This window comes from Leiobunum rupestre, chromosome 2 (assembly GCF_980474605.1).
Source record: "Leiobunum rupestre chromosome 2, qqLeiRupe1.1.hap1, whole genome shotgun sequence".
Classification (NCBI taxonomy): Eukaryota; Metazoa; Arthropoda; class Arachnida; order Opiliones; family Sclerosomatidae; genus Leiobunum; species Leiobunum rupestre.
In genome coordinates this window covers 42,766,956-42,788,428 of record NC_143385.1, presented here as the reverse complement: position 1 = coordinate 42,788,428, position 21,473 = coordinate 42,766,956, and positions in this window count along the sequence as shown.

The window sequence follows — 21,473 nt, the reverse complement described above, 5'->3', positions numbered from 1 at the left end:
TACTTTTTATCGTTGAATCTGTATTGATGGAAACACAAACTGTATTCATTCGCTTAGCTAATAAAAGAACATTCGATTTCTATATCACAAACTACGATGCAATATCAAATAAATGTCGAAACCGGAAAGTTCAAATCAAATAAATCAAATAATTTTATTTTAAATGTGTTACATATTTTTGTAGTAAGAGGGCCAAGTCAGCATGTGACTTATAGCCCGTTCTAAAACTGTATAAAATGGGGTAGAATTTATAATTTTTTTAAAAATAAGTGTAATTTTTCATAAAAATTGGATGTAGGGAATTAGTTTTTTTGAGAATTTGAAGAAACACTTTGAAACAAACAGAATTGGATGCAAACCAAGTTTGTCGTTTTTCTATTTGAAACCCGTTTTGGACCTTCTTAGGTTGATCTTTCTGATAATTGGTTTGAAAAATAGTTTAAAAAAACGTTACTAATGAAAAATTGATGTCCGCTGAAAAACCGGTTTTATAACGCTTGATAAATGTAACTTAACTTACCATTATAACAAAGAAACCACTAATTTCCCGCAACGCATATTAAAAATAAATATGAAGAAAATAAATCCATATAATCAATCCCTCGAATGCGTCAAATCAGTAGAATAAAACTATTGAATCAGCTTGCGCATTACTCAATAGAATGTAAGATGATGACTTAAAAATAGACTCTAACCACTCCAACATGCCTTCGATGATATCAAGACAAAGCTTTTAAGATAACCATCAAATCACTTTCAACAGATTCAACACCCAAATTTTTTAAGAACGAAATATTACATTTAGAGATAACTTGAACAATTGTTTAAACTGCTCTTAACATCAAGTACATGTTTTTAACATTAAAGGTACTACATGTACATGAACTGGTATTAGAAGCCACTGTTCACTTTTTATTCAGAATATGAAACGCTATATAAATTATTTAATAAAAAGTATTTATAAATGCTTAATTTTAAAATAAGTTTCGAAGATTTCTATAAGCTTAAAATTATATGAAAACACTGAATATTTAAAATTGTCGAAACACCTTAAAATATAATGTTATTTGGAAATAAAATAAACACCGGGTTTCTCCGTTTAAGTGCAATTCAAATTGGTTTCGTATTCTCCTTCTAGCAAAGTGTCGCGGTTTAAAAAATTTATATAAACCAATGAGATATTAAAACAATTTAAGCAGAGGTTTTGTTTTATATCTAGGCAACTTAATCATTTTAAATTAAAATGTTTAATCTCAAAAAGCTTCTACAGATAAATACGAAAATATGTATCATTAAAAGTAACTCTGAAAATACTTAGCAATTTAATTAAAAAAAACCTTGAAAATAACGTGGAATAAGCTCTTTTGAATACACGGCTTAAAAAGAAATAATTTAGCTTATCGTTATTTCCGATTATTTATTGTTTTCAAAATAAATTTGGTTTTTAACTGAACGAACTTAACCCCAGAATTATTTAATTTTCTTAAATATTTTATATTAATACTAATATTTGTAACAATTATAACATTTTATATATTGATTATTCTTACGGAGGTCAACTTTGAACTTAATGATGCGTATTGAGTTTAGTGAAAAAGAAACTTATATATTATGGCTAGATGGAAAAATTTATTTCACATTTACTGTTAAGGGACTTATTTTTTTAAGGAAAAAACTATTGACAAGTTTGATCAGAGACTGAATTCTTTTATGTGTAAGGAGAGCTCAAAAGATCCAGAATGCTACAACAAATTTCTAAATACTCACAAACCAGTGATTTTCTACATTCTCGGACATAATGACATTTTTTTCCGTTCCGGAAGTCGATTTAAAGTAAGACTACATCCTTTTTCAATGCGAACCAATGGTAAGTATATTCATTATACCCCAATTAGTTATTATGACAAATTCGTTAACCATGGGAAACAAATTGAAAAAACGCTTTTTATGTGACCAAACTCACTTCTATATCATTTTTAAAGCAACTGGACTTGTTTACTTTTTAGTATATTTTAAATATTAAAAATTACTTCTAAGGAAAGAGTTTAAGATAATAAAGGACAACTTTTTTTGTGCCAACTGTTTAAACAACGGTCGTTTCCAAATGTTGTCAGCATTGAGTTACAGTAGCTCATTTTTAGATATCTCATAAGCTTATAAGACACTGAAACTCTAACCAAAATTATAATATTTAAATATAACCCCATGAAGCGGCTATCGACAGTGTCTCACAATTGTAACACACTGTTCAACGATTTTTGTCTAAATTCAATCGTATTATAAAGTCGGGTTAAGTCTAATCAACGGTCTAGCTGAACGATATTCTGCCTCAGAAAAGTGTTAATAGATTACCAAAAATAGAAATGGAAATCGAATGAAGATTTTGTCACATAATCGTTTATAAGCCACAAGATTAGGCTCACGATTTTTATACCATACCCATCTCTGCAAGCCATACATTTTGTTGTTTATCTAAAGCTAACGTTTCTTCTATTTTATAATAACCTCGGCATGTCTGGTTGGCGTCACTGTCATACGACGATTTCGGAAACGATATTTTAAGGCTGGTAAAGGTTAGTCCATTGTGAAACACACTTAAAGGTGAACAAAATCTAACAAGCGCTCACGACTTAAGTCATTACATTTTAAAGAAAACAGAAAGTGACGAGCCGTTATATTTAAAAATAACACAAAAACTTTAACGTATAGGAAATACAGGAAATTGTTTGAACTTTAAATTTCTGAGTAATCTGATGAAAGGGGATATACTGATTTTTTACTCAAAATAATAAACTATCTTTATTGTGTGAAATGTGTACTCAAAGTTAGCATAGTAGGCTATCCTGACCCAAAACAGCTACCACGACATCAATTCTAGTCACAGATCACGAGACAAACACAACAAGATTAATCTTCTAAATATCATGGAAGTTTTATTCACTTGTCTGACAAACTCTTTAACATGACAAAGAAAAAAGTCCATACCTACGAGCAATTAAAAACAATCATAAACATTAAAGATTTAAAAGTCATGGCTTTGATATGATAATATAAAATTCATAAACGAGACAGGATACTACATGACTATAATTTTTTGGTCTAATTAAAATTGATTTAAAAAGTGATTTAAAATCATTTTAAAATAGAGCCATTTTAAACGTTTTATTTTAAAATGTTTTTAAATCAATTTTTAAATCAATTTTATTTATTAAAATTATAGTCATTTAGTATCGTGTCTCGTTTATGAATTATATATTATAATTAAAAGAACTTGAAGATGTAACCAAGTTCTTAAGAAAAGTATGGCTTTTTTATTTCATTATTTGGATACTTTGATTTACAAGCAATAACTGAATTCAATCATAAAATCTTTCTCGTACGCACAGCCTCAGTTGCAAGAAAAGTTCGGGTCGGATGTCGCGACACGGTACTGTTAACGATATTTTAAGGCGCTCGAGCCTACGGGGCTATCGGGCGATGACGGTAAATGGCCCGATGGCTTGTCGTTGGTTCCGTGGTCCGATGGGAAGTCCTTGGTATGGGACTTCACGCGTAACGACCCCCTAGCTCCTTCATATTTGGCTTCTTCTTCCTCGGCTCCTCTCTGGGCCGCAACCCAGGCCGAATTAAAGAAGAAAGCGAAGTACCAAGGCTTAGAGAGTCGTTATATGTTTAGGGCAGTGGCAATTGAAACTCTGGGCTCTTTTGGTCGGGAAGGGTCGACTCTAGTGCATTCTATTGGTCGACGAATTCGTGAGGTAACCAGTGAACCGCGATCCGTTGAGTACCTGATGCAGAGAATCGCGATTGCCGTTCAAAGAGGTAACGCTGCATTAGTTTTGAACACGTTCCCTCCGGGTGCCTCCCTAGCCGATTGTTTGGCCACTTTGCCTTAAATGTTCTTGTCGCATTGTTAATTACAATGCGACAAGAACATTTAACTGTGTAACTGTGCAAATAAATAAAGATAAGATTTTCTTTTTAAATCATAATTTCAGAAAAATAAAATAGATTTTATCTCTTGTGTTCGAAGTTAGAAAGGGATTTGGGTCAAAGATGAATCTGCAATAGCTAACGTCGATGTAAAAGAGGAGATATTCGATTCATGACGGTTATAATAAATCGCAAACGAGACGTGAAAATAAAATTAAAATAACTGATACTTCATGGCTTTAAAAAGATTATTTTAATGTTATAAACTTTAAAATTGCGAGCTTTCGGGTACGTGACCCCTTGTCAAGCACTAGTGCCCTTTGTGTCCTTTGCAAATGGTCTACATTACTCTCATATAAGTCATCCAGTACTCTTTTCATTCTCACACCTTGAGTCAGTTTATAGCTGCAATCATTTGACTATCTGATTTCGGTATTCTAATATGACATAGTTATTGGTTTGCGTAAATCACGTATTTCCCCATCATTTCCATTATTGATTAAAACAAAATTATACAACTTTCTCCTCTAAATAATCAACATCGTCGTAAAGTTGCAGTATCAAGTTCATAATCTCTGTTTATGCATTACATATCTTTGGTCCTAGGCACCACCCTGAATGTGTATTCCCAGCACTTCATAGAAAATTTATCGTAAAATTATAATTATTAAAGTTTGCCCAACACATAATGAAGACAAGTTTCAATATATGCAATTTTTTCCTCAACTGAACGTATAAGATTGTTAAGAGAAGTTCCTTTAATAAGATTTGTTTCCCATGACCAGCTCAGGGCGAGTCTCTTATCTCCCTACAACCTCTCCTGGTGCTAGACGTTAAAGAAGACAATTCGCCCTTACAAAAACTTTCTTAAGAATTCTTAATAATTTGTAAAGGGAAATTAAACGGAATTTCGTAAGAGATTATTTTGGGAAATATTGGGAAGTTTGACACTTTTTTCCCAAGCACTTCCCAAAGATATTCCCAAGGTTTTCCAAAGATATTCCCACGGTTTCGCACAGAAATTCTCAAGAAATTACCAAGGTTTTCCAAAGATATTTGCAAGGTTTCCCATGAAATTCCCAAAGTATTCCCAAGAAATCCCCAAGGTTTTCCATAAGTAAATGCGAACCACCAACGTGCGTTATTCATATTTCTTCTAAGCGGCGGATTGGAAGAAGCAGACGATAATATAACAGGGCTACCAGACACGTTTAGTTGTTTTACACATAGAAATCAGAAGGTAACCAGAACGATTTTTCTTATGGCGGAATGCCCACCGATTAGAACCGTAGCTTTGGCGAATGATGAATCTTGATATTTAAAGGTAATAAACAATTTATAATTAAATGAAATGTGGTTTTGGATGGAAATTAAGGTTTCGTGATATAACATAAATTTATTTAAAGTTTCTAAAAATCTCTATTAAATTCGGTTAAAACGTACCTTTACACCACTTTATATTCGTTAATTATATCTTTCTTTTCATTGTCGGCTTATGTACTATAGTTGTAAATTTTACGATTGCCATTAATTTTATACTGTCAAACAATGTCCGTATACGATTATCTCATAAGATACCTTGGATTTTATTAATGATTATTTAGAAACATTTTTTCCAAAAAAATTGTTTCCTATACACTTCCCACAGATCTTCTTAACAATTCCTTATGATTACCTAACAGGTTTTTGTTAAAAGTTCCCTTAGGTTTTCCAAAAAATCCTTAAGAAAATGTTTCCCTACAATTACCTAACCGATTTTAATCACAAATTCCATTGGTTTTCCCAAAGAGTTCTTAAGAAATTGTTTCCAAATAACTACTTAAGAGACTTTATCAAAAACTCCCTTAGTTTTTCCAAAGAAACCTTATGAAATCTACATAATGTCTATTTTCAGGAACTTTATTTCTATCCTCATTTAGTTTTTTGTAAAGTAGTATGGTTTTATTAAATTACTGGCAACTTTCTCGCAAAAATACGCATCAACGCTTATATGGTCTTCTGCGTGGCGTTCTGTGGTATTCAAACCAAAGGATTTTCCAATGTTATTTAAATCTTTGGGAACTGTAAAATGTGTCCTTTGCAAATGGTCTACATTACTCTCATATAAGTCATCCAGTACTCTTTTCATTCTCACACCTTGAGTCAGTTTATAGCTTCAATCATTTGACTATCTGATTTCGGTATTCTTGTATGACATAGTTTCACATTATGACCTTAGTGAGTGTTACATTTGTAGATAAGAAGTTTTCCATTTCCAAGTTGAATATACACTTTTAGCGTAGCAGTACATTGACTTTAGAAGTTCCCATAGCTTTTGATTGTCGCTGCCCTAGTGTAGTTTTCCTGTATTGTCCAGCTCTGTTACAGTACCAATACTCAACTTTTTCAGTCTTCCTGTAGCTAGTTTTGTTTTTCAAATGCTATACATAATATTTCTTCTCGGAGTCATCTTTCCATGACCAAGGGTCTGAAATAATTTTTTTTTGGTTTTCGGTGTTTGCTAAATTTAATTTTAAATGTGTATTTCCAGTTACCGGCGTAATCAATAAAACAGTGCTCCTTATCTTCAAAAATTATTTTATGAACATTAGTTAAATGTTTTTTTTAAATTATTTTATGGTTTTAAAGGAATCAGTGCAATTAGACTCCTTACATTTTACTCTAAATTCCTTATTTGCTTCCATATTTAATTAAAGAGGTATTATAAATTATAATAATAAGGTCTAAAATGATTTTTTTACCGAATTAACTATTTATAGTTCTTTTCCTCCATATTTATTTAAAAATATGTATGCAGCATTTATATTCTAGCATTAGAAATTATTATGTATTAATTTTATTAAATAAAGTATTTATAGTTGTAAGTTCCTTCATATTAATTATAAATAATATTAAACAAACAGACATACTTCACAAAAATTGCGCCAAAAAATGTGAAGAACACCTTGGTTTGTATTTTTTTAAGTTTCAGTAGGTTTATATACTTTTACCATGAGTTGAAAAACTTTCTCTTAACATACCAGTAGAAAGACAACTTGAAACGTTTCAAGAGCTAGCGTGATTTGACATTTCACCCTCGCATAATATAAGTGATGTTATATATCATTTTGAAACTATTCAAGTTCGGCGACATTTTATATTACAAGAAGTAGTATAAAATGTCGCCGAAATCGCTAGGAAATATTTTGTAAACTTCTGATGATGATAGGCCAAGCCTATTGAAACCGGTCAGGTCATTATAAATAATTCATCTTTTAATAAAAATAAATATGCAAATATAACGCAGTTTTTTTTTATCATCAATTAATCAAATATATATTAACAGGAAGTTGGCTGCTTGCATAACACAGCCGCCATGCATTCTGCCTACTCCCAGTCAAAAACCGAATAAACCGAACATTAATAATTTTATACTATATAATACTTATGGTATTATTTCAAAATTTATTATTAATTTATTTATTACATTTATCCTAGCCGTGTTTTATTTTTAAAAATTGAAAATTGGGCAGTCAAAGGGCTACAACAGCTTGATATCTTAGCTTAGGGGTTGTTAATTTTAGAAGCTTAGGATTTATCAAATTAGTTAAATTTGGATCATTCATATCCCACTTTTAAACCCGAATAGAATACGATATTATTGAGACCAGCTTTAAAATTTAAGACTTCTAAATATTCGTGTAAATTGTCTCCATCCAAAATCCAGAACTGACAATGTTCTTGATATTGTCCGGTTTATACATCACAGAGTGGCAAACTATTCCACTTTCACTCATTGTGAGGCATACCGGATCTCGTTCATCATCAAATATCCTTAACCCTTATAAATGTATGCTTATGTTATGGAAATGTATTCACGAAATACGTACCTTATTGGCAACTTGCAGGACGTAATTAATCCGGCCTGGGATTCAAACAATCCTTTAAGTAAGACGATGAACAAATACAAGAAAATTACGCTTCCTAGGGCCGTAATTTACATAATGAAATTATTCTTTTCGTAGTAATAGTCTGGAAGAGTGTGAAAAATTGTACAACGAGAATAATAATTGTATTCTGGACGATTTAAGTTAAGAAACTAAGTTTAATGTTTAATAGTGTGTCAAATTAATTGTATTAAAAATAAAATAAATATTATTATCAAATATCTTTTTGAACGTACAAATTAGACTAATAATAAAATGTAATATAATTATTTGTGCAAATTAATTTTACAATATGGCTATTCTGCTATAATTCGTTAAAGCTATATTTTCGACAGGAATTAAGAAATTAATTTCCAAGTTTATGAACCAACTTTCTTAAAAGGTTGCAAAGGGAAACTTTAAAATTTGTGAAATTGATTTTTAGTGTACCGTTTACCAAGATCATTATAATTCACATGCTTACATAATTTATTACAAGGTTTGAAAACTGTTTTAACATGAACTTTGCTGAGTTAATTGCCTATTTAATTCCGATCTTTTTTGATATAAGAGGTTAGCGAAAATGGTTTTTATTTTTGTTAAAAGGGAGATTTGAATTAATTTAAATTTTCTTTGCTCTTTACTTCAGATAAAATTTTTATCTATTCAAAAATTTACAATTAGCTTTTTTAGATTTCATGCTTTTATAAATTAAAATCAATTAAGATGGTTAAAAAATATGAACTAAATCACGTCGTTTAAAAAAACATTTAAACGGAAGTTTCTAATATATTTTTTACGTTTCTTTTCAATGGATTAAGAACCAATTATTAACGAGATTTGGCTTGATAAGAAGAATACTGGAATTAGTTTATCAATTCCAATCAATTAAAATAAGGGAAATAACCCTTAAAAATTATAAATGTATCGCTGACTTTTATATACATAAAAACTTTGAAATCATAAATTGGTTCGTTTAAAGAGTTTTAAAAAAATGCAACTGGGATTAAGGGTTACGGTTTAAAAAACACTTACTTATTAACAAGAAACTATATCTAACAAACAACGAGAGCTTATAATACGGTAATAGTTAGTATAGGGAGCTGTTGGCTTGCAGGGCTTGCCACCACCCTCCTACGCATTGTAACATGGCCACCTGAATTAAAGGCTTTATAAGTCGCTTGATGACTTAGGCCTAGGGTGGTGCCTTGGGTATTAGCCTAGCTTATTATTATTATTATTATTAAGTCTGTGTCGAGCAGCTCCATTTATCCGGCGTTTCTTCCCACCAAAACCAGGTATATGGCGCCACCCTGTGGCCAGAGCTCCATCTATAGCAACCCCGCGGTTTTCGATTCCACAGCCCCAGTCAAGGCCCCCATTACATCATCGCCCCACACAAATGAAAAACCCACGGGTAAGAGAAAAAATCAAAAAAAAACCTAAGCTTAGGAAAACCCAAAAAGCCCCTGTACTCGGTATCACCACAATGCGTCTCTCAATTCCTCAAACGGAGAGCCCCCTACTGCCCAGGCAGAAAAAGCGAAAATTATTGATACTGAGATCCCCGCAAACCTCCGGTAGTGACATAGAAAGCTTACCACCTCAGGCCGAGATCGTAGTATTAATAGCAAATGGATTCAGTGGCAAATCCGCATCCCATGCTTATCATTTCCCCCAGGATCCTATTAACCCGCCCTGTTAGATAAGACTGAGGATGACAAGGAGTCGTAAACTTTATATGGATATGCAAAAGGCGACACACATTAATGTCACTAGCCCACAACCCAGAAATAAACTCTGGACCGTTGTCAGACAATAAAGCCCGCATGATACCATGGCATGGGACATGTTAAACCAGGACTTTGCTGACGGTGATGGACGTGATATTGCGTACAGGAAAGAACTCCACGTAATTCGTAAAGTTATCCACAATCACCAGCATGAATTGTTTCTGATTCTTTGTAACAGGAAGAGTCCCCATCATATCGATTTACACCAGATCCACAGAATACAGCTTCGTGGAATATAGACCCGACATTTTAGTATTTTGGGTTTTATAGTGATGACAGATCTGACATGCTTTCACGTTATCGCGAACCACACTGTAAAGCCCTGTAAAACCACTATCGCCCTGTTCACCCAGAGACACAGAGGACCCCTCTCCTTGAGCTAAAACACCGTCCGGTACCTCAACCACAGACCAAATCAAAGATGATTCTACCCCATCCAAAGATCCATGTCCCCCAGTTCCCCCATTAACAAGCTTAGTAAGCAAGAACGGAGCATCACCCCCCCCCTGGATAAGATAAAGCAACTGAAGCGAATGGCCGCCCAGATATTAGAGTCAATAAATCCCCATCTACCTCCCTCAGCGCAGGATTTACCCCAAGACGCTGTCTACGTAGCTCTAAATCAATCGCCTTCCTTCGCATGGCCTGATAATAAGTATCCCCATCAGACCTAGATGCCCTCGTATACCAGAACCGATCACCATCAGATAATTAGCGATCTCTGCGCCACTGGCCCCTCTCCCTTTGCCCGTTTTCCCCAGGCAGCCAACACCTCCCTCTATCCCGAGATGACCGGGTTCCCCTAGGACAGGATCCCGGAATGGAATCTGCTCAGTGATTCCCCACCCAAATACAAAAGATTAAACTCAAAGTCACAAACACGGCTACAAACCACAGATAAATAATAAAAAAAAACAATAAAAACTAAAACTAAGAAAATTTATTTTAACAAATAAAAGATCAATGAACGCAATAAAACCAACTTCGAGAACAAAAGGACGAAAGTCCTCAAAGCTAAACTCGACAGCCTCGGAGCAAGCACAAGAAAATCCCAACTCACCACCACAAAAACACCTTTACTTACAATCATTTAACGAACAGAAATTTCATATATTTGTTGTCAATACTCCAAAAAATATATTTTAAGGAGAATAATCTTGTTTATATGGCTTAGAGAAACAACTTTATTTGTGATTTTCAGACTGTTTTTCTAAATTTTAGAAATTCTTTACTATTAACTACTGAACAATTTTAAATTACAGATTGAAACATTTTTTTTAATTCGAGGAACATTTAATGTAAAATCAAGTTTTGAATGGTTCCTTAAGTTAGAACACTCAACTTAAGGTGTATTAAGAGGTGATACGGTAGACTATTTTATAATATGTGTAGCTTCAGTCAGAAGAGAACCAACCTGGCTGATCTAGATGCTGTATATCCGTAGTGACAATTTTCATATAATCATTGTTAGAGTCAATTATAGCTCTATATCCCTAACTATAACTCTAAATTTTGTATTTATCAAGTCAGTAATTAATTAATTACCACAGTTTAGTAATGGAATATTATATGTGCCACTGGACATTTTTTTCCGTACGGGGTGGTCCCACAGTGTGGTCGACAAAGTAGAAGGCATAATATAAAAACTTTTGATGCGATGGATTCAAGCTACATTTTCTTGCCACAAAGCGAGCTTCCAAAATTGTTTTCACTTGTTTACTCTATCTAAATTTAAAGAGTTCAAGCCTTTTAATCCAAAGAAAAGTTATGAAATTTAGAAATGAAAGTACGTTGCGGTTTTTCATGTGAAATTTCATTTCAAAATGATAAGAATGTTGTTAAATTCTAAAAAAATCATTTGTTAAAATCTTACTCTTTATTTATTTTCTTCTTGAATAATTAATTTGAAATATTTCGCAAACGGCTGAGATAAAAGAAACTAGAATTCCAAAATAATAAACCTTCAAAAAGTTATAAAACCCAAGGTCGCCGACGTCTGAATTCTCATCGATTTGGAGAGGTTTGTTGGTGAAACAATTTCTCTTTATGGCAAAATTATGGTGATAGATTCCCCCTTGAAAAATATTCATTTCTGCCACAGTACGAATTCTCATAGAAAAAAGAAAAAAATTCAATCAGTTTTTTTAATTTTACCATTTTAAAATTAATCTATATTAAAATACGTAAAATTATTTTGAATTACTTGATGTTCATTTTCTCAAGAATTACACTTTTTACGGTGTGATTTAGGTGCATTTGAAACGCATTCGGATGTTCTTTGATAACAGAAGAGCTTTGATAAAACAGGGGTGTGTTATCGTTTTGCGCGAATGAGCAGAAATCCGTTACGTCATCAAGAGTGTCTTCCCATTGTACGAAAACTAGCTTGCCCAAAGAAACATCAGCGAGATTCACGTAAACAAGAGATTGATCATATTCTTTCTTCCTTTTTATTAGATTCCCTCCAAATTTGCTGGACTGTGACTGTAGTGAGTAAAGGGAAATTTTGGGACATTTAAAAATTAAAAGCTTTTAACTCATAAAAATAATAATAAGACCCCTTTGCGAGCAGAGAAATGCAGACTATAATGATTTCAAGGAGACAAATTTATAACTAGCGCACCCGTCAAAATTCAACGCTGGACGAAAACTACGCAATAGCTTAGGAAGCGGGTTTATTATTTCTGAGAAGGAGCTCTACCTTGCGAAGATTTGTAAATAACAATCAATTGTTTTGTTATATATTGTTACAAAGATAACTGATATCATTATCAATAAACTAAGGAAATAAATAATTAATGACGCGACGCATGTATCGGCATCTAGGCGAGAATGCCACCCTTCTGAAACGCTTAATCGTAAGCGCGTTTTAATCTTTTGGTGCATAAGGTGGTTTCGAGGACTACGTTTATTTTATCCTCTAGATAACTGATTTGAAAATAAGTTTGAAATCTACTATTTGTACTACCCCAAATATGATGATGATCGAATTTATGCAATTCGTTTTGTTAATGAAATGATTATCCCAAATCAAATACTTTAATTACTTTTTGTAAGATACCTGTTGTGTTCAACAAATAATAATTCAGAAATTAGTAATAACGTTTATTACGATGATGGTATATTTACATGATATATTTACATCTATACTGGAAGTAGATAGTTATCCATGCCAGAGTACTGTGTGATCTGCCTGCCGTACAATATGGAGCCGACTATTTATGTAGTTCATTTCAGATAAGGTGGGTGCACTTACAGATAAGAGAATGGGTGCAATGGTTTTTTAGTAAACACAACATCACCTTCTCTTTTCGTTTTTCTTTTATTATAGTCCCAGTCTAATAACTGGTTTATGTTGTCGGTGTGAACGTCGTAGTTGAATGTCTTCTGAGTTTGTGTTACTCTAGGAATGTTGACATGACGCTTCTGGAACCAGCGTTGGTTGCGAAGGTTGCTATGACGTCTCTAAAACCGAAGTTGGCTGCGTTGGACTTCTGGTTGATGTGGATACGACAGGTGCAACTGCGTTATTGTTAGTGGTGCTTGATGAGACAGGTGCAACGGCATTGGTCTGGGTAGTTGTCGATGAAACAGGTGCAGGGAACCCATCGAAGTCGTTCGGAATTGCGTCTGGTAAAGTATCTGTTACTGTGGTGGCTGCGGACTTCGTAAAACGTCGTTTTAGTTGGTTGCGATGTTTACGTACGATCTGGTTTCCATGGGTTACTTCATACATCGCCTTGCCATAGTTTCAAATGAAGACTGCGTCTCCTGTCTGTGCTTGGTGGTTTTTTTCTGGAGAGAAGTGAAATTGCGTGAATTTTTTTCGGACGTGTCGCTGTTTATCTGATTTATCATGGTGCTGACATTCTTGCTTGTTCCATGGCTTGGGCTATGGACATGGCCTTGTTGAGAGTTAAAGATTCTTGCGCCAACAGTCATTTTTGTAGGGAACCATCTCTACAACCACACACCAGTCGGTCTCTCAGCATGTGGTCCAACGAAGCTGCGTAGTTGCAAAATGCGCTCATCCGCCGTAGCTCCGATATATATTTGGCAATTGTCTCTCCTAGTTTTCGATCTCTTGAGTTGAATTTAAAACGTTCTACGATCTCTGATGGTACTGGATTGAAATACTCGCCGAGTACCCGGACCAACTCGTTGTATTGTTTGTGGGTCTCGCAGGTCTTACGGCATTCCGAAGTGTTGCTTACGCTGTCGGTCCAATAACAGTTAACAGCGTCGCTTTCTTTTTCGCCTCGTCATCGATGCTGTTTGCGATGATCTACTGCTCCAACGTCTCTGCATGAAGTGTCCATGACTCTGACTGGTCGTCGAATTGTCCGAACCGACTGGTTACTGACATAGCTACTTTGGTGCTTGTCGTCCAAACGCCTGGACTATGGTAGCAATCTTCTCTTCGGTAAGACTAGCCTTTCGGTGATGACGATGGTAAAAGTTGTAGACTCGAACAATCAGCAGGGTCCCATCCCCGTCACCAATTTGTTGTGTTCAAAAAATAATCATTCAGAAATAAGAAATAACGTTTATTACGATGATGGTATATTAACATCAATACGGGAAGTAGATTGTTATACATTCCAGAGTTCTCAGTGATGTGCCTACCGTACAATATTGAGCCGACTATTTATGTAGTTTATTTCAGATAAGGTGGGCGCACGTAAAGATAAGTGAATAGGTGAAATGGTTTTTTAGTAAACACAAAAATACCAAAATTGACTACTATTTATACAAAGGACTAAAAATATCAATGCAATCTACAGATATAACGCAATAAGTTCAAAATAGTAATAGCAATGGGTAATATTTTACGATAATATATTTTTTTTAAATTTTTTAACTTCTTCAAATGTAATAAACTCATTTTCCCAAAACAAATTGTAAATAACCCCAAATTAAATGCATTTAGGAAAGATAAAAAACATTTCTCCAAATGAAACCAATTTACTCTTTTAGAATTGCATTATCGTAAATTTACTGCCATATTTCAAAACCAAAATCCATTTACCCATATTTATATTAGCAATTTCATTTATAAAAATTACTTGAAATAACAGTTAATATTTTAATTAACCCATACTACTTTCAATTTATTCCAATACGCTTATGAAGTTAGCTTCGAAATGTTTTTAAATCAAATAGTGATTATCTAGCGAGAATCAATAGCAGGAGTTTAAATAAGGAGAAACAGTTGAGTAAACCTAATATGATTAAGTCAGAAAGATATAATACCTACCTCGAAGAATTCATCCATAGCACTTGATTTCCAATGAAAATATTTTAAATTTTCAACTTTAAGTATATCCTCTATATTGTTTATGAAAATTGAGTCACCAAAAATAACGTGTGCAGTTATGCAGCAGAAAAGTAACGAGTTGCTTAAAAAACAGACGACAAACCAAATATTTAGCATGATGGCAGAAATACGGTTGTTTATTTTATTGATGAAATCTATTTTAAATTGAGAAATTTAATTATTTTAATTTAAAAGAAATCAGTACATTTTTGCCATTAGGAGTCTGTTTTGTAAAATATTTTGTAACATATAAGTATATTAGGTTTTAATCATGTTTGCTATGTCTGAAAAAACCTTCATCGAGATATAGTTAAAAATTTTAATTTTGAATTAACAGTGATAATAGTAGCTTTTTGGTAGCATGGATAGAAAATTTTAGCTTGAAAATAAAAAAATCAAAATATACAGGGTGTTAAGAATTGCTCTGACTGGGCATTTTTTTCAAAAACTGCAAGAGATAGAGTTGCGAGAAATTTTCAGGGTAGTATATCTAGCGTGGGATCGCTTTAAATCCTAAATGAGCTGACAACAAGTTATCAATAAATTAGCCTTCGCATTTTTGTACGTAAATGAAAGAAATCACGTTAAAAGATTTAATTCCTTAAAAAAAGTTCATGTAATTTACCAAAACGCCAATTTAGGCCTAGAGGCCTAAAAACGTATCAGTAGGCCAACTACGCACAAAGGTCAAGTTTTCAAGTAGTATTTAATGTGTAATCTTTTAGTTTTCTACCATTCTCTAACGTTTATTGAATCTTATCATCGTGATCAGCGTGCTTTTATGGTCGAGTTATTTTACGGTGAAGCCAATCGTAACGCACAAAAGATTAGTGAATTGTTCACCGTTCAATATCCAGATAGAAGACCAAGACTTCAGACTTACGGAAACGTCAATCCCAGATTTCGTGGGCCAGGTCGTCCGAACGTCAACATGGAAGACACCGTTCTAGCTTTTTTGTTGCGTCTCCTCGAACAAGCGTCAGAGGTGCAAGCGACGATCTCGGATTATCGAAGAACTACGTGTGGACCACTCTTCACAATCACAACTTCCATCTTTTTGAACGACCCTCCCCCAAGCTCTGCACGAAGGAGATATGGAACGTAGATTTGATTTCTGCAACTGGCTAATAACCATGTCTGATGAGAACCGAAATTTCATGAATCAAATGCTGCTGACCGACGAGTGTTCCTTTGGGAGATATGGGCCTTTCAACCATCAAAACACGCTCATGTGGTTTGACGAAAATCCTCACTTGGGTTTTCCTCACCATCATCAATAACAACTCCGACTGAATGTTTGGGCGGGTTTGCTCGGGAATCGAGTTATTGGCCCATTTTTCCTCCCAGCTCGTCTTAATGGACAACGCTACTTGGCACTTTTGCAGAACGAAATAGCAGAAGCTTTAGAAGATATTCCGCTGGAAGCTTACAAACAAATGTGGTACCAACATGACGGCGCACTACCCCACGTACCTAGATGTGTAGTTGAGCATCTTAACAACGAGATCCCTTAGCGTTGGGTTGGCAGGAACCGGTCAGGTTCGATGGCCTGCGAGGTCTCCGGACCTAACTCCGATGGACTTTTTCTTGTCGGGGTTCATCAAAGCACAAGTTTACGTGACGCCCTTTGAGAACATCGAAGATTTGCGTCACCGAATCATTGCAACCTTCAAACTTGTCACTCCTGATATGATCAGACGCTCGTTTCAAAACACGCTTCATCGTGCCCAAACATGTATCGCGGCAAACGGAGGTATCATAGAACTTGTAAAATTCTTATGTTTATTCGAATAAAATGTTCAATTAAATCTTTCAGACATTTCTTTCATTTACGTACAAAAATGCGAAGGCTATTGGCCCCTATGGGCAGCTGTTTTTCATCAGCTCATATCTTCGGGAAATAGTGTTATTTTTCAATGAGACCAACTTCTTTGAACATTTTCGACAGCAATCTACAAATTTATCATTAAAACGTTTTCTCAGCACCCCGATTTTTCTGAAATTCAGAATTTAAAGGGATCCCGCACTAGAAATAATACCCTGAAAATTTCGCAACTCTCTCTCTTGCAGTTTCTGAAAAAAATGCCCAGTCAGAGTAATTCAAAACAGCCTGTATATCTTAAATCTTATATTAGATCTGAAATATTCATAATTAAATAGCTATTTGCAGCTATATGGCCCAAAGCAGATAAATTTTCATCAATTAAGGTGCTTTAACTTCGTAGGCCTCTATTCAAAATGAGTGTGAAAACCCATAAGTCATTATTAAAAAATTATTTTTAAGCATGGGGGAATGTAATCCGGCCACCAGTTTAAAGGCATAATAAGTAGCTAGATGACTTGGGCCTAAGGTGGTGCCTTGGGTATTAGACTAGTATCAAATTGGATTAGGATTGAATGGACACGTTTCTCTGTCTTTCTTTCTAAGTAAAAAATTAAAAATTAACTATAAAATGCAAACCGTATGTTTTACTCACGATTTCTTGCCATATATGTGTAGCTTAAATAAACCTGTAGTATTAAGCTCAAAATAGTTCCTTAATACTAAATTTTAGCACGTGTTTTAAAATAAACGGATAATTTCCTACCTATTTAACCTTATATTTTTATAATATGCATGTATTTACTTACTATTTTGAAATATCGGAGCGCAGTACATCCAGAAATGGGACGTAAAAGTGTTAAAATCTGTTGGTTTGTTTTCAAGCCACGAACAGATAGCTGACAAGGTCACAACGGTACCAGAAAGCCATAGTAAATACTAAAAGAAATAACTCGTTATCATGGTTTATATCTTTGACAAAATGAGAGGTTTGATGTCAAGTAGTTGTATATATTTATTTTTTAAGTGAGGAAATCGTTGGAATATACGCACCCAGGCTGGAATGTGAACTAGTTGGGAGAAAAAACCTTCGTGTCGGACGCTGCAGGGCTTCGAGTAAATGTAACTATTTGAGAAGTACAACTCAGCCGTATGCGAGTACTCTTTAAATCGTTTTTCCGTTAGGGAATGAGGATAGATATTTATGTCATAATTTTCCTAAAATGAAAAGTGTTACTATTTTTTATAAAAATAAAGGGAAAAAGTGTATTTACGTTTCCTCTTTCGTAACTAAAGCTACATCGAAATAAAAAGAAATAATTTTTATCAAGACAATGTTAATAAAATAAATTAAAATCAATAAATTTAAATAAATTTTATAAAAATGGTCTTTTTAAAATCGTGTTTTTGCGCGTATAACAATTTATTTATCTGCATAAAGCTAATAGCAAATAAATTTACAGAAGTTTTAATTTAAAGTCGTTATTCAAGAGTTTGGACTTGTAAGTAGCCCAAAATATAATATTCCACTTTTTTAAAGAAACGGGATAGAAATTTTAATCCGCCATAGCTCAAATAAAATACGCGTTCGTGAGATAATTTTGTTTGTGCTAAACAAATTTTACGATTCATTGCAATAAAAATACTTTCAATGTCTTATTTCACTAACTTGAAAGATGTTGCAAAATAATTAAACAAATCTACAATGAATCCTGCGTACCCTTCAAACAAGGGTGCGGTCTCGTTAACCGTTTTCGTTACGTAAAAAAGTGGTTCTATCTGAAACGAAAACAAAGATTAAAATTAACCCATTCGATTTTCAAGTGGAGCAACAATGAATCTATCCTTAATCTGCGAGCTGCCAAAATCTAAGTAAGATTTTGACTGTTTATTCAATGATTTTATCACCGGTATCTATTTAAAATCTTCCTTTTTTGAGTGACTAATTGTTTATCTTAAGATATTAACTTCATCAATTCGATTTAAAATTCAATTTGGCGCTTAATTTTTTATATTTTATTTTGTATAACGTTTCATTAAAATATATTTCAAGAACTAACTATTGAATAAAAAAACATATTTACTGGAAAATTGCAAAGTAATTTAATGGTTTGAGAAGTTTTCATCATTATGAAATTATTCTGTTAATGCTGAAATAGCATTAGTAATCAAATATATTATCAAGAAACCTTTTATACGCTACTTTGATGAAAAAATCCTTTTAACATATTTAACCCTTACAGTTATGCAAAGTCTACAATTTTCGTAATTATTGACAAATTATAGAAACCACAATTTGGGATTTATTCGAAAATGTTTCTAGTATTGCATTTTAAAGGGAATATAACCTCAGGTATTTGGTGTGGAACACCAACGTTTGCAGCTCTCGCCGCTCTTGCCTTTGGCTTTAGAAATGTTTGGCGCCACTGTACAGGGAAATTTGGAAGATTGAAGGGGTCTTCCATAAAGATTACTTTTCAGGTTATATTCCCTTTAATAAGCGAAACGAATAACGGGTTTACTAAACAGTAACGAAATAACTTTGTACTCACGACTGGTTTATATACCTCGAAGAAAATCTAGTTCTGTAAATATTTTAATAAGGATGTTAAAGAAGAAAACATAAGTTTTAAATATTATGGATACGAGCTATTTTATTAACTTTGTTTCGACACCTTTTAGTATATAAGAAAATCCATTTAATGTAACTGAATTTGAATAATTTATAAGTAATAGTCCAAGAAATAGGAAATGACACAGTCTTGAAAGTTTAAGATAATTTGTTTTATTATCCTTGTAATAACGACGACATCCTTACGAATAAATTAAAAGTATTTAAATATATACATAATAATATATTCTAACTTGTAAGTGCTAAATCTTAATTTCGATTTATTCAATCCTTCTCTTCACTTGTCATTTCCATAGCTACTTTTTGTTACACTTCTTGTATCCATGGATACAATTTGTTAGGCTTCTGTTTCATAGCAACAACATGTTAAAAATTTATGCTTATTGGAATTTAATCCTCAAAACTTTCAAGACAACTGAAAAGTGTAAAATAAAGATCTATTCTTTATTTTACACTTTTCAGGGAAACTGATAAAGTGGGAAAAGTTTGTCGACGCATTTCACTCAAAGTTCGAACAAATATCCTTCTCTTTTTGAGATTTTTATTCTTAGAGCAAACACTACTGAGACCATAATATGCCTCAAACTTTACACTTATAACATAAACTATATACACTCTTAAAAGAAGACGATCAAAGTTGAGCAGTTAAGTGTGCAAAGTCTCACCACACAGGTAGCACACATTTTGAACGCTATTTATTGCGTGCTACATCGCACGCTAAAACGGTGTCCAATGTTGATCCCTTAGTTGTTGAATGTTGCACGCTTAAGTGTTCAATAGTGAACTCTTTGCTCTCCTTAAATTAACGAATTGGTTGACAAATTTAATCGCCGGGTGTGCAAGAGCAAACGAAATGGTTGACAATATTAAACGCATTAGTTATCACAATCAAACGCATTGGTTAGCAGAACCAAACGTGTTAGTTACCAAAATCAAACGCATTGGTTAGCAGAATCAAACGTGTTAGTTACCAAAATCAAACGCATTAGTTATCAAAATCACACGCATTGGTTAGCAGAATCAAACGTGTTAGTTACCAAAATCATACGCATTAGTTGGCAGAATCACACGCATTAGTTGGCAGAATCAAACGTGTTAGTTGGCAGAATCACACGCATTGGTTAGCAGAATCAAACGTGTTAGTTACCAAAATCAAACGCATTGGTTAGCAGAATCAAACGTGTTAGTTACCAAAATCAAACGCATTAGTTGGCAGAATCACACGCATTGGTTAGCAGAATCAAACGCATTAGTTATCAAAATCACACGCGTTAGTTATCAAATTCACACGCATTAGTTACCAAAATCAAACGCATTGGTTAGCAGAATCAAACGTGTTAGTTACCAAAATCAAACGCATTAGTTGGCAGAATCAAACGCATTGGTTAGCAGAATCAAACGTGTTAGTTACCAAAATCAAACGCATTAGTTGGCAGAATCACACGCATTAGTTATCAAAATCACACGCGTTAGTTATCAAATTCACACGCATTAGTTACCAAAATCAAACGCATTGGTTAGCAGAATCAAACGTGTTAGTTACCAAAATCAAACGCATTAGTTATCAACATCACACGCGTTAGTTATCAAATTCACACGCATTAGTTACCAAAATCAAACGCATTGGTTAGCAGAATCAAACGTGTTAGTTACCAAAATCATACGCATTAGTTGGCAGAATCACACGCATTAGTTAGCAGAATCAAACGTGTTAGTTACCAAAATCAAACGCATTAGTTGGCAGAATCACACGCGTTAGTTGGCAGAATCAAGCGGTAAAATTGACAGAATAAGACGTTCTGACGGGCGCATTCGAACATGTTAGTTGGTGAAATAGAACCCTTTTATGGCTAAAGTGAACGCGTGGTTGGCAAAATCGCACGCTAAATAGAACGCTATAGTTGGCGAAATTAAACTCTTAAGAAATTTTAACGAATTCGTAAAACAACGAAACTTCCTTTGACTTTATAAATAATAACGAAAGTTCTAATACAGTCAAAGGCAGTTACGTTATTTTGCAAATTCGTTAAAATGTCTCTGGTAGATGCCCTTAGATTGTAAAATTTAAAGT